A 20,067-nucleotide genomic window follows, 5' to 3' on the forward strand; every position below is an offset into this window, starting at 1 on the left:
CTGTTAAATCACAGAAACAAACTGCTCTTACAGATTTAGCATTTAAAAAAAGTCATCTTGGGTCAGTACACATTTAGCCTAATCTCCTCTGCTTGAATCCATTTTACAATGAGAATTGATCTTCATAATGATGGCCCTGAGGTATTGCAAGGTCCTCAGTCATCATAGAAAGATTCAATTATATTCAGTAGACTGGACATACTAAATCAGAAAACAAATTAATGCATTTTATAAAGATTACAAAAAAAAAATTGAAACAAACAGGATTTTCTGGTTAAAACTCAGTTGACCAGAAAATTAAATTTGCCAAAAACTCCCATTTACTTAGCATTCAGGTTAATGGGATTTTTACTCTATGTACATGGAGTTCCCATATAAGGAATTTCATTTTTAACAAGTTCCATAGTGGCTAATGTAATTATTAAGGCAATATTATTCTATTTTTTGCTGTTACATTTGGAAGCATAGAAGCTTGGAAACTCAACTCTGGGAAGTCATCTAATCCAGGATCAATCTGAAGTATCAATTGTCTCAAAAACATCCTTAGCAAGTTTTCATTTAGCTTCTTCAATGATAAGGAGCTCACACTGACCAAGGATGATGTAGAGTCTACACTGTAGACTTTGTTGATGTTTGCAGCAAGAGTTGAACTGGAGGACCTAAGAGGTACTTTTCCAATTCTTCCCAACATTTACTAGCTGTACGATGCTGGGCAAGTCACTTAATATCTGTTTGCTTCCTCTTCTTAAAATGTAAAATTGGGATAATAACAGCACTTACCTACCAGGGGTTGTTGTGAAAATTAAATGAGATAATGTTTGCTAAATGCTTAGCATAGTGCCTGGCACATAGTAGGTGCTTAATAAATGCTTATTTCTTTGCTTCCTTTTTTTAGGATTCTCTAATTTTATGATATTATAGAAGGTAACTCATAACTAAGCACATAATAAATGTGTTTTTTTCATTCAGTGGCAAGAAAGGAAAATTTTTCTTAAGATAAATATCTGTTTTCATAAACAAACAAAAACCCATGTCTGTCTTTTATAATCTGAGGCACAGTGGAAGTAAACAAAACCAGGAAAACAATATGTATATTGACTATAAGAATATAAATAGAATGGAAATATTTCAACATTGTTTAATTATAGTTAATAAACTTCCTCTAGACAAAGGTGAAAAATGACAACTTCTCCCTTCTGTGAATAGGCATGAAACTATGGTCATAGAAAATATATGTACATTTCATATATATGTGTGTGTGTGTGTGTGTGTATGTATGTGCATATACATATCTACATATACACACAAATATACACACATGTACATATACATATATAAAATGTCAGACTCAGTTGATATGTCCCTTAGTTTTTACCATAGCTATTGTAAGGATAAAATACTGACTTCAATTATTGTCTGTAAAAAAATTTCAAGTAGCAGGATCATCAGTAAAAGCATATTTAGAAAAAGTCTTTGCTGAAGAATAAGCCCACCTATAACATTAATAATGTCACTAGTATGGTTTTATGTTTAATCAAGCATAATTGTTATAGTTACTATGTTCAAATGATCAAGTAAACATTTATGAGGAAACTACAACATGTCAATCCCTGTGTTAGGTGCTGGAAATACAAATAAAAGAGGGAAACTGTCCCTACCTTCAAGGAAACTACATTCTGTTTGAGAGAGATGGGGACAACAGATAAATAGAGAATATATACTCCTGCTTATACACAGTTATGTGAAGGGGCTAATAACTGGGACAATCAGGAAAGGTCTCTTGAAGAAGTGATATTTGAGTTGATCCTTGAAAGAGTCTAAAAGAAGGAATTCAAAGACATAGAAATGAGGAAGAAAAACATAAAAGGATTAATTATGGTAATGGGGTCAGTCAATCCATAAGCATTTATTAAGCACCTATTATGTGCCAGGAATAGTGCTAAGTGCTGGGGATACAAAGAAAACCATAAGTCAGCCTACCTGCCCTTACACTCTAATAGGGAGCCAACAACTATGTATAAAAGGCTATATATTTAGGGTTAATCAAATATAATCAACAGAAGAAAGGCATTAGAATTAAGAGAGATTGGGAAAGGCATCCCATTATCCCACCTTAAAGCAGGTGGGATTTTGGCAGAGACTTTAAGGAAAACAGGCAAGTCAGGAAATAGAAATGAGAAAGATCATTCCAGACACGGGGGCAAACAGAGAAAATGTCCAGAGCTAAGAGATGGGGTGTGTTGTTCATGGAGCAGCAAGGAGGCCAGTGTCACTGGATCAAAGATTACATGGAAGTGGGAAAGTATGCAGGGTAAGAAGAATGGAAAGGTAAGAATTGGCCAGGTTATGAAGAGCCTTAAAAGCCAGAGGGTTTTATATTTGATCCTGGAGGTGATGGGGAGCAGCTGAAGTTTATTGAATGAGGTAACAGTCAGATCTGTACTATAGGAAAATTGCTTTGCAGTTGCATGGAGGATGAACTGGAACAGGGAAGAACCTATGACAAGGAGAATAAGAGCAGATTTTTTCAAGCGTCCAGAGGTGAGGCTATAAGGGCTTTATGAGGATGGTGGCAGTATCAGAGGACAGAAGAGGGTATATTCAAGAAATGCTGCAAAGGTAAAATCAATAGGCCTTGGCAACAGATTAGATATGAAAGAGCGAGAGATAATGAGGAGTTGAGGATGACACCTAGGTGGAGAGCCTGGAGAACTAGAAGAATGCTGGCGACCTCAACAGTAATAGGGAAATTTGGAACAGGGAAGTGTTTAGGGAGAAAAATAATGAGTTCTATTGAGTTTAAGATGACTACTTGAAATGTAGTTTGAGATTTCTCAAAGTCAGTTGTAGATTCAAGACTGGTGGTCAGCAGAGATGTTAGGGCTGGATAAGCAGATTTGAGAATCATCAGCATAAAGATGATAATAAAATCTATAAGAGCTAATGAGGTCACCAAGTGAAGTAGTTTAGAAAGTGAAGACGAGAGGGCCCAGGACAGAGACCTGTGGAACACCCATGGTTAGTGGGTGTAACATGGATGAGGATCTAGCAAAGGACATTGAGAAGGAACATTCATATAGGAGACTAGGAGACATTGGTGTCCCGAAAACCTAGGGAGAAGAGAGTATCAAGAAGAAAAATGTCATCAACAGTGTCAAAGGCTGCAGAGAGGTCAAGAAGAATGAGGATTGAGAAAAGTCCATTAAATTTGGCAATTAGGAGATCAATGGTAATTTTGGAGAGAGTGGTTTTGGTTGAATGATGAAGTTAGAAGCTGAGTGGCAAAGAGTTAAGAAGAGATGGAGAGGAGAAAGGGTAGAGGTTCTTATTGTAGATAACCTTCTGAAGGAGTATAGCCACAAAAGAAAGAAGAGAAATAGTGGAAAAAAGACATTTGAGAGGAATGAGATGAAGAGAAGGGAAGAAAAAGCTCTCGTTGAATGGACTAATATTTTTTCAGTAAAACATGAGGCAAACTTCTTAACAGAGAGGTTGGGGAGAAGGGGAGCCATGGCAGGTTTGAGAAGGCATGAAAAGTTTGGGAAAAGCCCACGTGGTAAGTGGGATAGTGAGTTGATAAGAGAGTTATAGAAGGATTGTTTAGCAATAGTGAGGGTCCAGTTGAGGTTGTATAACATAAATTTGTAGTCGACCCAATTAGAATAGTTGGATAATTTTCACTTTCATTCCATAACACATGTGTAGGAGCAAAAGCAGGGGTTGGAAACCTGTGGCCTGGAGGCCACATGTGGGCCTTCTAAGTCCTTGGGTGTGGCCTTTTGACTGAGTCCAATTTTTACAGAACAAATCCTTTTATTAAGGGACTTATTCTGTGAAGTCTGGATTCAGTCAAAGGGCCACATTTGAGGACTTAGAGGCCCACATGTGGCCTTGAGGTCTCAGGTTCCCTACCCCTGAGCAAAGGAAATTGATAATAGGAGTGCTCCAAGGTTTAGCTTTGGCAGGGCACAATTAGCAATATAATAAGAGGGCCAGGGACTCAAGAGAAGAGGATAGGGTAGAGTTGAATTGGTTCACCAAAGGGTCTATATGGGGATAGGAAGAGAGAGAGAGGGTAGTATAGAGGTGATGGTCTGGGAGAGAACTGAAAGGTGAGAAACTAGAAGTCATGATGTAGACAAATAGTAGGGTTTGATATAGGAAGACAGAGAGAGAGGTGGAAAACCAAAAGATGGTGATGAGATATGGGAATTTCAGAGTTATTGAACATTGAGTAAATTCATTTATGGGTGATGGCAAGATAAAGGGTCTGATCATGTTAGTATGTGGCTAAGGTGGAGTCAAGGAGTAGGTCATGGGAAGCGATTTAATAGGTTGTGGAAATGAGGAATTAGGGTGTTTGAGGGAATGTCAAAATGTCAATTAAATTCCCCTAGTCTGAGGGCAGGAGTTAGAGACAAAAGATTGTAAACCAGGCACTGAACTCATTGAGGAGGGAAGGAGAGTGTCCTGCAGGTCCATAGACAACATTGATTGGGCAGAAGACATGAGTTGTACTCAAAAGAAAGATTACTGAGTGATAGTAGTAGGGGGAGAATGTAGAAGTAGTAGTGGGGAGCAAGAACTATTCCAACTCCCCCACCTCAGTCACTAGGGAGAGGGTGAGAGGAATAAGTGAAAGTGGAGCAAGGACTACAAAGTGTGGCTATGTCATCAGGTCTCAGAGATTGCCAGAAGATAGGAGTGGGAGAAAAGTGATGGTTCTATGCTGTGCTGCTGAGCAAGGTGGCTGTGCTTTCAGTCACCCTTACTACCCGCAACTTTTCAGGGATCACTTTATTCTTTCTTTGAGCATGGCTTTTTCTCCAGACACTCTCTTAACTTCTCTTTTCTGGGAATCACTTTCTTTTTCAAAATAAGCCCTGCCCCAGTGCCAGCATAGCTAGTCCCAACCCCTCAGACACTGCTGACTAATTGCTTAGGGGGAAAACCTGATATAAGTATTCTCTCTGCCCTGGAATGTTGTAAAAATAAATCAATAGTTCTCCACAGCTCTGAACCCCAAGCCAGTGAGATTGCTCTGGCAGAATACTGTAGTTTAGTTCTAAATCTTTTATCCCTCTTCCAGGATGCATCCCCCAAATACATACTCCCAGATGAATTCGCAATAACATAGCTAACCTGGCAATGCAGGTGGTTAGCAGCTTTTTGTTAGAATTATAGACTTAAGAAACGAAGAAAATGTTTAAACAAAGATAAACAAAGTTTTATGAAACACATTTTCTGCTGTGAGAGAAGAGAGGGGGTCAATGGCTAGAACGGCAACAAGAGTCATCATCAGCTCTTTAGTCCTAACAAGTTTCCAGGAATACAGCGCCATCTCTCATATATGAATCAATCTAACTCTCAGTTTCCAGAGTCCTGGTTCCTGTGCTCAATTACCCATTCTGCTGGCTCATTCCTGAGGAATCTGGCTCCCATATATTCTAAGCTACAACTACCCTTCTCCCATTTCCATATACATATTCTTAAGGCTTCTACTCCCCACAATCCCTTAGGATAGGAGGATGGGTATATGAGCTACCTTGCCCCCTTCCACTCGTCCTGAGGTCAGAGTTTCCATAATCAAGAAGTATTTTGTCTGAGACATAAAGATAGATACTCAGCAGCCCCAGCAGATGTAGGGACAGCCTGTTCAAAGACTTGGAGGTAGAATGGAATTCCATGTGAAGAGAGGGGGGAGAGAAAGCAGGCCAGTTTAATCAAAGTGTAGAATTCCAAGGGGTGGGGAGAGCAAAGTTTTATCTGAAAAGATAAGCTGTAGCCAGATTGTGAGGGACTTTAATTTCCAAATACAAAAGTTTATCTTTTAACCTAAAAATACTGGGGAGTCACTGGTGCTTCTTGAACCAAGGAGTGAAATGGTCAGACTTGTGCTTTAGAAATATCAATTTGGCAGATATAGAGAGGGTAGGTTGGAAATGGAAGAGACAATTGGAAATGCAGAGACAAATCAGGAGGTTACTGTAATAGTTCAGGAGTAAGAGTGGTTGTGGTATGAAAGGTGAGAAGTGGACAGACAGAGGAGATATGGGAGAGATGAAATCTATCTACATAAAAGTTTAGAAACCACTAGTGTGCAGTGTAGACTTGTTAAACATTTTATTGCTACAGAAAATTCAACCTTCCCTCTTACTCCAGAGTTGCTTTTCAAAGCATTATAGTTTCATTCATGAGTATGATTCAAATAGATAAGATGTACTAAATATTAGAGGGAAACAAGAAATTAAATGTCTTTGCCAAGTTTATAAGGGTGTGTGTTTGGGGAGTGGGGGAGATAGGGGTTGGAGTTTAAACTTTTATGCACAAAACTTGGTAAACTATCCTGATGGAAAGTGAAATGAGTCATCAGCAGAAGGCACTTTCCTGAGACAAGGAGGCTGTGGAAATGTGCAAAATGATTAAAAATTTGACAGGATTTGATGACATTTTTTGAAAACCTATTCACTTTGGCCTGTAAAATAATGAGAAACAGAAATTGGAAACCTTTGTAGAGCATAATTAGAGGACTCAAATTGATTACTAATGAAACAGGAATGAACTAAGTGGCATAAACATTCAAGATTGGTGAATCACACCTAAATGACCACCAATCAGCTCCCTACAACTACTCTGGAAAAATTGATGGGAATACCAGATCCAGGGTGGAAATCACCCAGAGGCCCCAGGTCTGAGAGGAAATTTGCTAGTAATTCAAAAACAAGAACAAAAGAAAAAATGACTAGATTTGGAAGGCATATAATAGAACTACTGTCAGATAGCCCATCTTAATGCCCTTTATAAATATTACTAGTATTGAAGGCATCTGGAAATATTGAAGTGAGATGAAAGAAAGACCAAGATTACAGAGAAAGAAATGTGAATCAATGGTGCACTATGACCCACTCTATAAATTTAACTTGGTATAATATAGAAATAAGAAGCCTTTTAATAACATTGTTAACTCTGTAAATGGTAGTACAAGCTGTTTTATAGGGAAAACAGCACCAGAGTCAAGGTCAAAAGAATCCTGCTTTGCTACTTCAATGAATCATAGGAACATTTTTGTGTGTATATGTGTATATGCCTATATATGTATATACTCATATGCATGTACATATACACACATGCACATGTGTGTATGCACATGTGTATACACACATAGATTTATTCCTATGTATACAGACACATAATTTATAATATTATACATATATGTCATTTATTTAATACATCTCATTTTGCAAGTGAAGAAATTGAGACTTGGAGAGGTTAAGTGATTTGCCCAAAGTTATACAGGTAGATAGTATACAGGCAGACCTGGGATTTGAACCCAAGTTTTCTGACTCCAGATTGATTGCTCTCCACTGCTTTATACCACTTTGTGCCTTGGTTTCCTAATCTGTAGAAATAATATCTAGACTATCTACCTCTGGGGGTTGTTGTGAGAATCAAATGACTATAAGAGAAAACACTATGTATATGCCAGCTATTATAATCTTTGTGCTATCCATTCTATAGAAAGAAGAAGCATGGCACAGTAAATAGAAGGTCTGTCTTGGATTCAGTAATGCCTGAGTTCATGTTCTGCCTCTGAGCTATGCTAGCTGCATGACCATGAGAGAGCCACCCAATCTCTCAATGACATGGTAGTTCTCTAAACCTATAAATTGCAGAACACTATTGCTGACTTTTATCCATAGGAGTTTCCACACTGGGAGTTCCCCACAATAAAGAAATCATAGAGTTATAGACCAACATTTCACACCATATACCAAGATAAGGTCAATATGGGTACATGATTTACACATAAAGGGTGATACCATAAGCAAATTGGGAGAACATGGAATAGTTTATCTATCAGATTTACAGATAAGGGAAGAATTTAGGATGAAAGAAAATAAAAAGAGCATTACAGAATATAAAATATTTTTATTATATAAAATTAAAAAGTTTTTGCACCACAAAACTAATGCTATCAAAATTATAAAGAAAGCAGAAAATGGAGGGGGGGAGGAATTGCAAAAAATATCTTTGATAAAGGCCTAATTTTCCAAATATATTAGAGAACTGAATCAAATTTACAAAAAAAAATACAAGTTATTCCCAAATTGATAAATTGTCAAAGGATATGAACAGGCAATTTTCAGACAATGAAACCAAAGCTATCTACAGTCATATGAAAAATGCTCTAAATTACTATTGATTAGAGAGATGCACATTAAAACAACTCTGGGGTACCACCTCACACTTATCAGAATGGCTAATTTGACAGAAAAGGAAAATGACAAGTGTTGCAGGGGATGTGGAAAAATTGGGACACTAATGCATATTTGATGATGTGAACTGGACCAACCATTCTGGAGAGCAATTTGGAACTATGCCCAAAACTGTGTATACCCTTTGATCCAGAAATACACTGCCATGTCTGTAACTCAAAGACATCCAAGAAAAGGAAAAGGACCTATTTTATACAAAAATATTTATAGTAGCAATTTTTGTGGCAGCTAAGTATTGGAAACTGAAGCAATGCCCATCATTTGACAAATGGCTAAAGAAGCTGTGGTATATGATTGTAATGGAATATTATTGTGCTGCAAGAAATGACAAGCAGGATAATTTCAGAAAAAAATGTGACTTAACCTGAACTGATGCAAAATGAAATTAACAGAACCAGTATAACATTATACACAGTAGCACCAATATTGTTTGATGAGGAACTGCAAATGACTTAGCTATTCTCAGCAATTCAATGATCCAAAACAATCCCAAAGGATTAACAATGAAATATACTATCCATCTCCAGAGAAAGAACTGATTTTGTTTGAATTCAGACTGAAGAATTCTATTTTTCACTTTCATTCTTTTATTTGAGTCTTCTTATACAAAATTATTAATATGGAAATGTTTTACATACTTGTATATGTATAACCTATATCTGCTTACTATCTCAGAGAGGAGAAAAGGGAGGGAGGGAGGGAAAAATAGAATTTGGAACTCAAAACTTTAAAAAATGTATTAAAATTGCTTTAGTATGTAATTGGGGGAAATAATATATATATATATAAAAGGAAAAAATGAAAAAAATAAAGAAGTCATAGGTCTAGACTATGTAATATACTAAATAAATGTCTTTGAATAAATCAATAAATAGCATCCAGCAAAAGGGTCATATAATACTACACTATAATCAGCCCCGTCTCTTGCAGGTTTCTTAGTCTCCTCAACCTCAATCTCCAACCAAGCTAATGTTTTATGTATTATTTCATTGTGAATACAGAAATATAGAACATGAATTTATGATGAGAAACAGAGGAAGGAAGGTAAACTTGCCTAATCAAAGTCAGAATATGGCCAGCTTTTATATTGTAAGAAATTACTACCATAGACTAGAAAACTCATTGTCAGAACAGCCAAGTTACTATCTCATATATAAGCCAAACATTTATGGCAGGTTATGACAATCACCATGTGCCAAGCTCCTTGTTACATCTTTCTGAATTCCCCCACAATAATTAATTCCTTTTAGATGGGATGATACTGTGATAGTACTAGATCTATTCGTAAATCACAACTAGAGCTCCATGAGGGAAGAAACCAAGTCTTATCCAAATATTATATTTATCCGCCAAGGCCCAGAACAATGTTTTTCATTATGACAAACATTAAATAAATGTTTATCAAGCAAGATTTTTAAATAGGTTGAATGAATAACAGAATGAATGAAATCACCATCATTTAAGAGAATACATGGATATTACCAATGCCTCTGTAGGCAGAATTCTGTATTGCCCACACATGTAAGATCAAAATACCCTACTTATGCAGTCTAGTTTAGAATGTAAGGTAAGGCAAAAAAGAGTCCTCCAACATAACAAGATCAAGATAAAGTTCCTGTAGATTTTACTTCAACAAGACCATTCCTCCTCACCATATACACATATACCTGTAACTGTTAAAATGGGGCTTGTGTGCACTTATGGAAATTATAATAATCATAAAAATAATTTCATTTATAAATTACTCTTTCAAAGAGCCAGGTATATGACACATACATTTTAAAATATGTGAAATGCAATAAAATAGAGCATAAAAGAACCTCACTTTAAGATATAAAGTAAATAGAGGAGATTTTACATAAAGGAGACTTCTCTTTTAAGCCACATGTGGTATAATGAAAAGAATAGTGGTTTTAGAGTCAAAGAATTGGTTTTAAAACCTGTATCTGCCTCTTACTGTGGCACCTTGGGCAAGTCACTTAACTAGCCTCTCTGAACCCAGTTTCTTTATCTGTATAAGTGAGGTTTTAGAACTAGATTATCTCCAGATCTAATCTGTTAATTTTATATATTAATACAATGACAGATTTAGAGTTTCAGTCTTTCTTCTCTATGATATACACTGCTGAACATTTCAGTGTCACACATTCTTATATTTTGCCCATTATATTCAATTTCAGGCTTGTGTGCAGACTCATAACTAACTATACTTGCTGTTGGCTCATATGTTGTTGTTTTTTTCTCCCCTCCAGATCTTTGTATCTGGAATTGTATTTTGCATCTGGAAAGGACCACAGAAGATCGGAAGTGATTGCCAGTAGACAGCTGCATTTGCAATCTTTCTCCAGACAAATACAAGTAAATTTTTCTCACCTTAAAAGTCTTAAGTTCTCAAATGAGGTGCTCGTTCAATTTGACTAAAATGGGAAAAAATGGTTATAGAAATAATGTCAACTTACCAAAGTATATTCCTTAAAAATGTGTTCTAACTTAGCAAAGTAGAATTACAATTTTTTGCAACCCTCTATCCTTGCCCAAAAATTAATATAACAATGCCTAACATATTCCACACTAGAGCATCCAAACTGGCACCTTAAAATAGCATTTTCTATTCAAAATCATCAAAGGGAACATACTGCTATATCCATATCTCAGAGATACTTGTGTCCAGTCAATTGAGATGTCATACTGTGATAGGTCATTAAAGGCAGGCCATAGCCCAAGTATAGCCTCTTCAGAAAATAGAGGAAAGATAAAGAAAGAAAGAAAGAAAGAAAGAAAGAAAGAAAGAAAGAAAGAAAGGAAGAAAGAAAGGAAGAAAGGAAGAAAGGAAGAAAGAAAGAAAGAAAGGAAGGAAGAAAGAAAGAAAGATGTAGGGATGGAAGGAAGAAGAAATGAGATAGAGGAAAAGAGAAAAAAGAAAGAAGAAAGATAGAAATCTGTTCTTATTTAAGAATTGAAAGTTGACTATTCCCTTTACAATTTTTCCCATTATTAAATCACACTAGCAAATAAAAAATATCTAATGTCTAATTCAGATTAAAGCCTCTGAATTTTAAAGGCAACAAAATCCATATAAGCCATGTATCACTTTATCAGGTTAATATTAATACCTCAACTGAATTTCAAATAATTCTTTCTGAAATATTAAGTCTGTGACTCAAGCTGTACTGATAAAAACAGGATTAAAATGCTATTGGTAAAAATGTCACAACCTTGCAGAAAATAGAGACACTGAAACAGAGCAGGCATAACAAGTGAGGTGCTATAGATGCTGAGAGAACAGTGTGAAATTGTGATAACTGTACTTCTGTTGACCAGTTCTGTCACTTTATAAAAATGTAAAATCTAATTTTTATACACAGCCTTAAATTAATCAATATGATGAATTAAAAAAAACATGGAAGATTTGTATGAACCTGATACAGAACAAAGTAAACAGGACCAGGAAAAATGTACGCGATGAAAGTAATGTAAATGAAAATCTTACTAAAACAAAAACAAATGTTATTTAATTGTAATGGCCAATCATTGTCCCAGAGAAATGTAAATGTACCTTCCTCCTTTACTTGGGGAGGGGAGAGGCTAGAAGGTGGAATAATACATACATATCCAGACTCATTTGTGTTATTGGTTTCACTTAACTTTTTTCTTTCTTACAAAGGAAGAGTCACAGAGTGGGGTAGGGATGAGAGCATATGGAAATGACTGTGATATGAAAACCAAAGACATCTATAAACCTTTTTAAAAATCAATCACCCAACCAGTCATTAGAATTGTGTTGACAATTTGGACAAAGTAAGGAACCAGCCCCAGTCCTCATCTTTTCTTCAGGTTAGGTGTAGGTCACATAGTTAATACTTCTGGAAAATTTTCCTTTCTAGCAACCTGCCCATTTGGTGTCTTCCTCCAGTGGTAGATTCAAAGGGAGCAGCCATACTAGAATATTACAAATGACTTTTAATGGCAGTCTGAGAACTTTGTGAAACCTAAGGGACAGACCTCTGCTACTTATTATGTATATATACCATCTGTATAAGGAAGCCATAATCTTTCCAAAACTCAACTTCCTTATCTATAAAATTGGGGTAAAAAGACTTGTGCAATATTTTCCAAAGAGTTTTTATGTAGGAAGCATTTTTTAAACTTTAAAGTGCTCTATAAATAAAAGATATTTCATTTCTTCTAGGGACAATAGGTAGCCATTGAAGATTTTTGAGCAGAGGAGTTATATGATCAAACCTGTATTTTAGGAAGACTATTGAATGTAATGGGGAGAGATCGATGACAGGGAGGTCAATTAAGAGTTTAACGTGCCAATAAAACAACCAGGTAGTACAGTGGATAGAGCATTGGGCCTAAAGACAGGAAGATATAGGTTCAAATCCAGTATCAAACACTTAGTAACTGTCACTTAAGTTCTGTTTGTCTCAGTATCTTCAACTGTAAAATGGGGATAACAACAGTATCTACCTTGAAGGGTTGTTGTGAGGATTAAATGAGAGAATATTTGTAAAGCACTGAGAAAAGTGCCTAGAGTATAGTAGGTGCTATATAAATGTTATTCCCTTCTCCTTCCTCCCATGTACTTAGAGATGCTAATTTGATGTTCAAGGGAGAGATTAAGAGTGGATATACAAATTTGGTCCTCATCTATAAGGACATAATCATTGAATCCACAAGAGCGAATGACATCACGATGGAAGGAAATACAGAAAGAGAGGAAAGCGCCGAGGATAGATATTTGAGGAACATCCATGCCTAGGAAACGGGGATTTGATGATTCAGCAAAAGTGAATGAGAAGAAGCATCTAGAAACTGAAGGAGAACCAGGAGAGAAGAATATTGTATCAGTCAAAGGAGGAGAATTCAGGAAGAGAATTTGGGAAGCCATGTCAAAATGTGCAGAAAAGTTAAGGTTAATAATAACAAATAACTAGCTTTTATATAGCCTGCTCTAAAGTTTACAAAGGGATATGTATATCTACGTATATACATACGTATGCATGTACATATATTGTTTTGTATATTCTATATAATATATCTGTATGTATGTGTGTGTGTGTGTATGTGTGTGTGTGTGTGTATGTTTAAAACACATCTCAAATCACTACTGCCTTCTCCCTTCATGGAGGATGGACCGGGAATCCTGAACTCAAGTCTTAAAAACAGCAATACTTCCAGTCCAGCTCTTGCAGTCATCATCTTGAGGAGAAATGCCTGGCAACTGTGTCTCAAAAACATTGTGAATAGGCCCTATCACTAGCCTCACTTTAGAGATAACAGAACTGAGGTTGAGAATATTTAAGTGACCTGTCCAGGTTGACATATTTGAATTTAATAATTAGGAGGAGATCAACGCTAACTTTTGGAAGGCAGTTTCAAATAAATAGTGGGGTCAGATGCCATATTACAAAAGGCTCAAAGAAGATCTGATAATGAAGAATCAGGCCCTTGCAGGAGTTTATTGATAAAAACTATAGGAAGAGAGCAGGGGTCAGAGAGAGATCAACAGCAATGACAGTTCAGAAATTTGTGTAGGGAAGGAGGCCAGAAACTCCAGCCAATATGTAGTGGTGGCAGCAATTTTACTCTTCTGGGTGTCTCTACCTCAATTTTCACTTCACACTAATGCCCAGATCATGAGACTTAATACCCGTAATGAAAATGGGAAGCCTGGTGTGATGAAAAGCCATGAGCCCTAGGTAGCATGTGGCAACGGATGCCTCTTCCTTCTTCTTCCTTTCACCAAGCCAAACCTTAAGGGAGGTAGGACTGAGCCAGGGTATTGTTGACAATGGTGAATGAATGAATGAATGAATGAATGAATGAATGAAAGAAAAAAGAATTTAGGTGCTTACTATATGCAAAGTGTTGTGCTCAATGTTGACAATATAAATAGAAAAGCAACAGTTCTGGCTGTTAAAGAACTCACATCCTAATAGTGGAAGACAACACATATAGACAGGAAGTTTCAGCTACAAGTTACATGGCAAGGCTCCATAGTCCTTAGATGCAGTGGCAAAATATTTGGTAAGGCCTCTCCTTTAATGTAATTTCTATTAATAAACCAATATCAGTTTCTAGTGTTAAAGCATTGCATATTTAAAAACCAGGAGTTTTGGTGATTAGAACTTTTTACAGAGTCCTTAGTAGCTTTGGGCAAGAAAAATAGCCTTTGGAGGTGAAATATTTCATGGATAGCTGTAGCACCTGTGACATTTCTGTAGGAGTGGATGGCAAGACATATGAGTTACTTGGGCTGGAATCAATTAATTTTCCACATATAGTAATAGTGTCAGGAAGTCAAAGTTTGTGAGAAGACTGATGATGATGATGATAGTATTTATATAATAATAGCTAGCAATTATATATTGCTTTAAGATCTGCAAGTGCTATAAAAATTTGTAAAGCTGTTTATACATGTTATCTCTTTTGATCTTCACAATAACCTTGTGTGGAAGGGACTATTATTATCTAAAATAGATGTCTGAGGCAGGATTTGAACTCAGGTCTTTCTGACTCCCAAGTCTAACATTATATCTGCTATGCTACCTAGCTGCCAATTTATATGATGAGCTAGTATTTGGGACAAGAATTTCTTAGTGATCAAGTCACTCAGGGGCAAGATTATATTGACATGATTTATAGGATGATGAAAGATGAAGCACTTTCATAAGTTAAAATGTCCTGGGAGTAACCCTCCTCATGGAAAACCAAGTGGGAAGGCAAGCAGGAATTAACAGTGAGGACATCTCTGAAAATGGTAGGTAATTGGGGTCGGTGAATTCACATTGAATGGGTCCCCAGGGTCTAGATAATATAATGTGTGATTTATGATTAACCTACCCACATCAGGAACATTAACGGGTCTTTCTATGTGGGTTGTCTATTAAATAAAGGTATACATTATTTAAAAGAATGTCTTAGAAAACTTCTAAGTCAGAAAAAGTTTAAAACATGTTTTACAGAATTTTCAATTTAAAGTGATATAAATGATATAAAATGATGGTTTTTAGTGGAGAAATATGAAACTGCAACATATTCAGCATTGCAAATAACTAGAAAAGGGTGTAGTAGTCTCAAAAACCTAATCCTATTTTTTCTGACATGCTTTCTCTGTCCTAGACACTGGCCATTGTCTTTCCTAGCACCTCTTCCTCTTTTGGAATCTTTTGAGAACCTTCCATGTATGGAAATTCCATCTCCCACACACCAGATTGGCACTTGCCTGCCTATGGCCTTAGAGATAGGAAACCAATCAGAAGACCCTTAAGAAGGCATTGCACATCCCTATAAAACATCTGTCCCTCTTCATCATCTGTGATGTATGATGATGGTAGATGTGTTAAAATCTTGGTGTAATTATGTACCAAGCCCTGGGTATGATCTCTCAATGGACCCTCATTCTGGCTTGGCCTGAAGACCACCAGACCCAAAGCTCTCTGGTGATATCCATAGATGTTCCCTTTTCTCACTCCCCCTTCCCCCGGGGTGGGGGTGAATTATTTACTTACCCAGATTGGGGGATGTGTGCTACCCTACTATCTTCTTTGTTGCCCTTGCCTCCCCATCCCCCCCAACCAATATATCATTAGCTTAATGTGCCTCCAGTTAAGCTGCAGAGCCTTCCCTTAAATGTGTCAAATAAAAGGATGTGTTGCTATTTGTCACTGACTCTGCTAATATTTCTTCAAATACTTCTTTAAGTTCACCAGTGGACTCGAAGGAAAATCTATAAGTCACTTTCCAGTTCAGTACCTTGCACATCATAAGTTCTTAATATATGTTTGTTGAAAGGAATAGAACTGAATAGCCCCAGACAGGGTAGAATGTTCTATTTGAAGAAGAAAAAATAAAAAGAGAAACAATGGGATCAGGTGTGTACTATAAAGTTTTGCTAAAGACTAAGTCTTCCACAAGCACTTGCAAGATCAAATCATATAAAAGTTTATGACCCTGGTCATACTATTAATAATTTATTCAAAACTCAGTCTATAAAAGGATTGTAGAGACATTTTCCCAAAATCACAATAAAAATCAATAGGAAATAGGATTTATTTTCTAACAGCTACTTTATATCTAACAACTATGTGGTCAGTGAATCAATGAATCAATAAACATGTATTAAGCACCTACTAAGTACCAGGCACTGAGCTAACCATGGGGGGATACAAAGAAACATAAAAGACAGTCCTTGCTCTCAAGGACTCAAGTCCAATGATGGAGACAGCATGTAAATAAATAACTATGTACAAACAAGTCATATACAGGAAAAAAATAAAAATAAGAGAGGAAGGGCACTAGAATTAAGAAGGATTGGAAAAGCCTTCCTAGAAGGTGAGATTTTAGCTGAGACTTGAAGGAAGTCCAAGAAGTCAGGAAGCAGATATGAGGAGAGAAAGCATTTCAAGCACAGAGAAGAACAAGTGAAAATGACAGAAGTTGACAGATGGAATATCTTGTTTGAGGAACAGCAAGGAGTCCAGAGTCACTGGATCACAGAATATATGTGGGGCAGAAAGATGGGAAAGGAGCTTTTAACTCCTAACTGAGAATTTTATATTAGATTGTGGAAGGTGATAGAGAGCCACTAGAGTTTATTGACAGCTAAGTGGAAGGTGGATTGGAGTGGGGAGAGACTTGTGGCAGGGAGACCAACCAAAAGGTTGTTGCAATATCCCAGGTGGGAAGTGATGAGGGTCTACACCACAGTGGTGACAATGTCAGAGGAAGGAAGAAGACGCTGCAGAGTGGTGTTACAGAGGCAAGATTGACAAGCCTTGACAATAGATTGGGTGGGACGGATCAGGGATGAGTGAGAGGAAGTAAGGAGTCCAGGATGACACCTGGGTTGTGAATCCTTGTGACCACAAAGATAGTGGTGCCCTAGACAGGAATAGGGAAGTTTTGAAGGGAGTGTTTGGAGAGAGAAAATGAGTTCATTTTTGAATTTATTGAGTTTATGATGTGTACAGGACAGCCAGTTTGAGATGTCCAATTGGCAGTTGTAGATGTGAAACTAGAGATCAGCCAAGAGGATAGAGTTGGATGGGTAGATATTAGAATCATTAGCATAGAGATGTTAATTGAATCCATGAGAGGTGATGAAATTACTGAGTGAAATGGTATAGAGAGAAAAGAGAAGAGGTCTAAGGAGAGAGCCCTGAAGGACAATCATAATTAGCAGGAAGAACTCAAGGAAAATACAGCACAATGGAGACCATCAGATACATTGAAGGAGAGTAGTGCCACAAAAACCTAGAGATAAGAGTAATAAAGAGAAGAAGGTGATTGACAGTGTCAAAAGCTTCAGAAAGGTCAAGAAGGCTGAGGAATGAAAAAAGGCCATTAGAATTGGCAATTAAGAGATCATTAGTAACTTTTGGGAAAGTAGTTTCAGGTAAATGATGAGGTCAGACACCAGAGTGTAGAGAGTTAAGAGAGTGAAGGGACAGGAAGTAGAGGCATCTATTATAAATAGCCTTCTCAAGTTTATCAACAAAAGGAAGGAGAGATATGGGATGACTGATAGAAAGGACAGATGGATGAAGTGAAGGTTTTTTTTTTTCAGGATGGAAGAGACATGGGCATATTTGTAGACAGTAGGGAAACAGCCAGTAACCACAAAGAGATTGAGGGTGAGTGAAGGTGTAAATGATAAAGGGGCAATCTGCTGGAGTAGAGATGATGGAATGGGATAATTTGTGCATGTAGAAGGGTATGTTTTGGCACAGAAAAGATCCATCACATTATGTGAAGCAGGAGTGAAGGAGGAGATTGTGATAGAAGGCTGCTGTGAGATTAGGAGGAGAGAAGAAGAGGGAACTCTTAGGGGTGGCCTCAATTTTTTCAAAAAAATGTGAGGCCAAGTTTTCAGCTTGAGTGGGTGGGGTGAGGTGTGCCATAGGAGGTTTGAGCAGGGATAAAAAGTTGGGAAGAGCCACTGTGATGAGTGGGCTAGTGAGTTAATCAAGGAAGTGTAAAAGGATTGCTTTATGGCAGTAAAGGTCCAATTAAAGTTATGTAATATAAATTGGTAATGGATTCAGGCAGCATAATTTTGTGATTTTTTTTTCACTAGGTTCATTCAGTAGCACATATGTAGGAGCAAAGGCAGCAGATGCAAGGAGTAATCCAAGGCTGAAGCTAGGCAGGGAAAGATCAGCAATATGATGATGGGGCAAGGAATTCAAGAGAAGAGCATAGCATAGAGTTGAACTGAATCACCAAGGATGTTTCCACCAAGAGTGGGGAAAGAAGGAAAGTGTATTTAGTGCAGAGGTGATGGCCTCAGAGAGAGTTGAGTAGCTGGGGATTGGAGGTCATGTTAAAAGACAAAGAACAGGATTTGGGTTTTGGAAGGCAGAGAAAGAGGTGAAATGATAATAGATTATAATCTGATAAGGGAATTTCATAATTCAAGAACATGGAAGTGGAACATTTGTGGGTGATAGCAAGACCATTCGTGTGTGTGTGTGTGTGTGTGTGTGTGTGTGTGTGTGTGTCTAAGGTTAGGTGAAGGAGTAGATCATATGTAATGAGCAAGTTAAGAAACTGTAAGGTGAGGGTGTTTGAAGGAGTATCAGTATGTATATTAAATTCCCTAGTATGCTGGCAGAAGTTGATAAAGAGAGAAATGCTACAAGTCAGACACTAAATTCATTAAAGATAGAAGGGGAATATCCTGGAAGTAGAGATACAAGAGAGCCCAGCATTTCAATTGGGTGGTAGATATGGATTGAATGAACCTCAAAGGTGGAGAGGTTAACGATTGATGGCAGTAAAGGGAAAACTTGCAAGTGACAATGGGGAGCAAAAAATATTCCAACTGCCCCCTCAACCAGTAAGTGGAGGGAACGAATGTTAAGTGCAATCAGTGCTAGAAAAGGTAGCCAGGTAGGCTATCATCTAGAAGGAGTCAAGTCACAATGAAAGTTGAAAAATGGAAAGAATGGGAATGAAAGATGGTACAAAATGAAAGCAAGTTTGCTGCCTGTGGACCAGGCCTTCCAGAGAGCACAGTGAAAAGGGTTGGTAGCTTTCAGAGGAGAGCACTGATTGGAGTGGTTGTTGAGAGGAATAGGAATAAGGGAAAGGGCAGTGTGGGATGGGATTACCCAGAGTTTAAAATCCCTGGGATAGGAAGGATATGACCAGGAAGAAGGTTGTTAATCATTGCAGAAAGAGTTTGGATAGAGTTTTATTTTCCACTTCATTTTGACCTGATGATGGAGTCCTTTTGGGGCCTTAGGTAATCCAAGTTAGAGAACACATACATGAAGCTAAAGGAATGGCATAACTCCCTTACCCCAACAAGAGAATGGTCTGGAGGCTTGATGGAAAGGGCTTTCTCTTCGTTCCTGATTTCAGGAAGAACTGGAAAGACTTATACAAACTAATGCAAAGTAAAGTGAGCAGAACCAGAAGAACAGTGTACAGAGTAACAGCAATATTGTACAATGATCAACTATGAATGACTTAGCTATTTTCAGCAATACAATGATCCAAGACAATTCCAAAAGACTTAAGATGAAAAATGCTGTCTACCTCCAGAAAAATAACTGATAGCATCTAAATGCAGATGGAAACACATTTTTTTTACTTTCTTTATTTTTCTTGTGTTTTTTTAATCTGTGTTTTTATCTTGGTTTTTTTTGCAACATGGTTAATATGGGAAAATGTTTTGCATGATTTCACATACATAATCTATATCAAATTGCTTGCTTTCTCAAGGAGGAGGGATGGGAGAGAGGGAGAGAATTTGGAATTCAAAAGTTTTAAAAATGAA

The sequence above is a fragment of the Vombatus ursinus genome, unplaced genomic scaffold (genome assembly GCF_900497805.2).
Source record: "Vombatus ursinus unplaced genomic scaffold, bare-nosed wombat genome assembly UNPS02014812.1, whole genome shotgun sequence".
Taxonomy (NCBI): Eukaryota; Metazoa; Chordata; class Mammalia; order Diprotodontia; family Vombatidae; genus Vombatus; species Vombatus ursinus.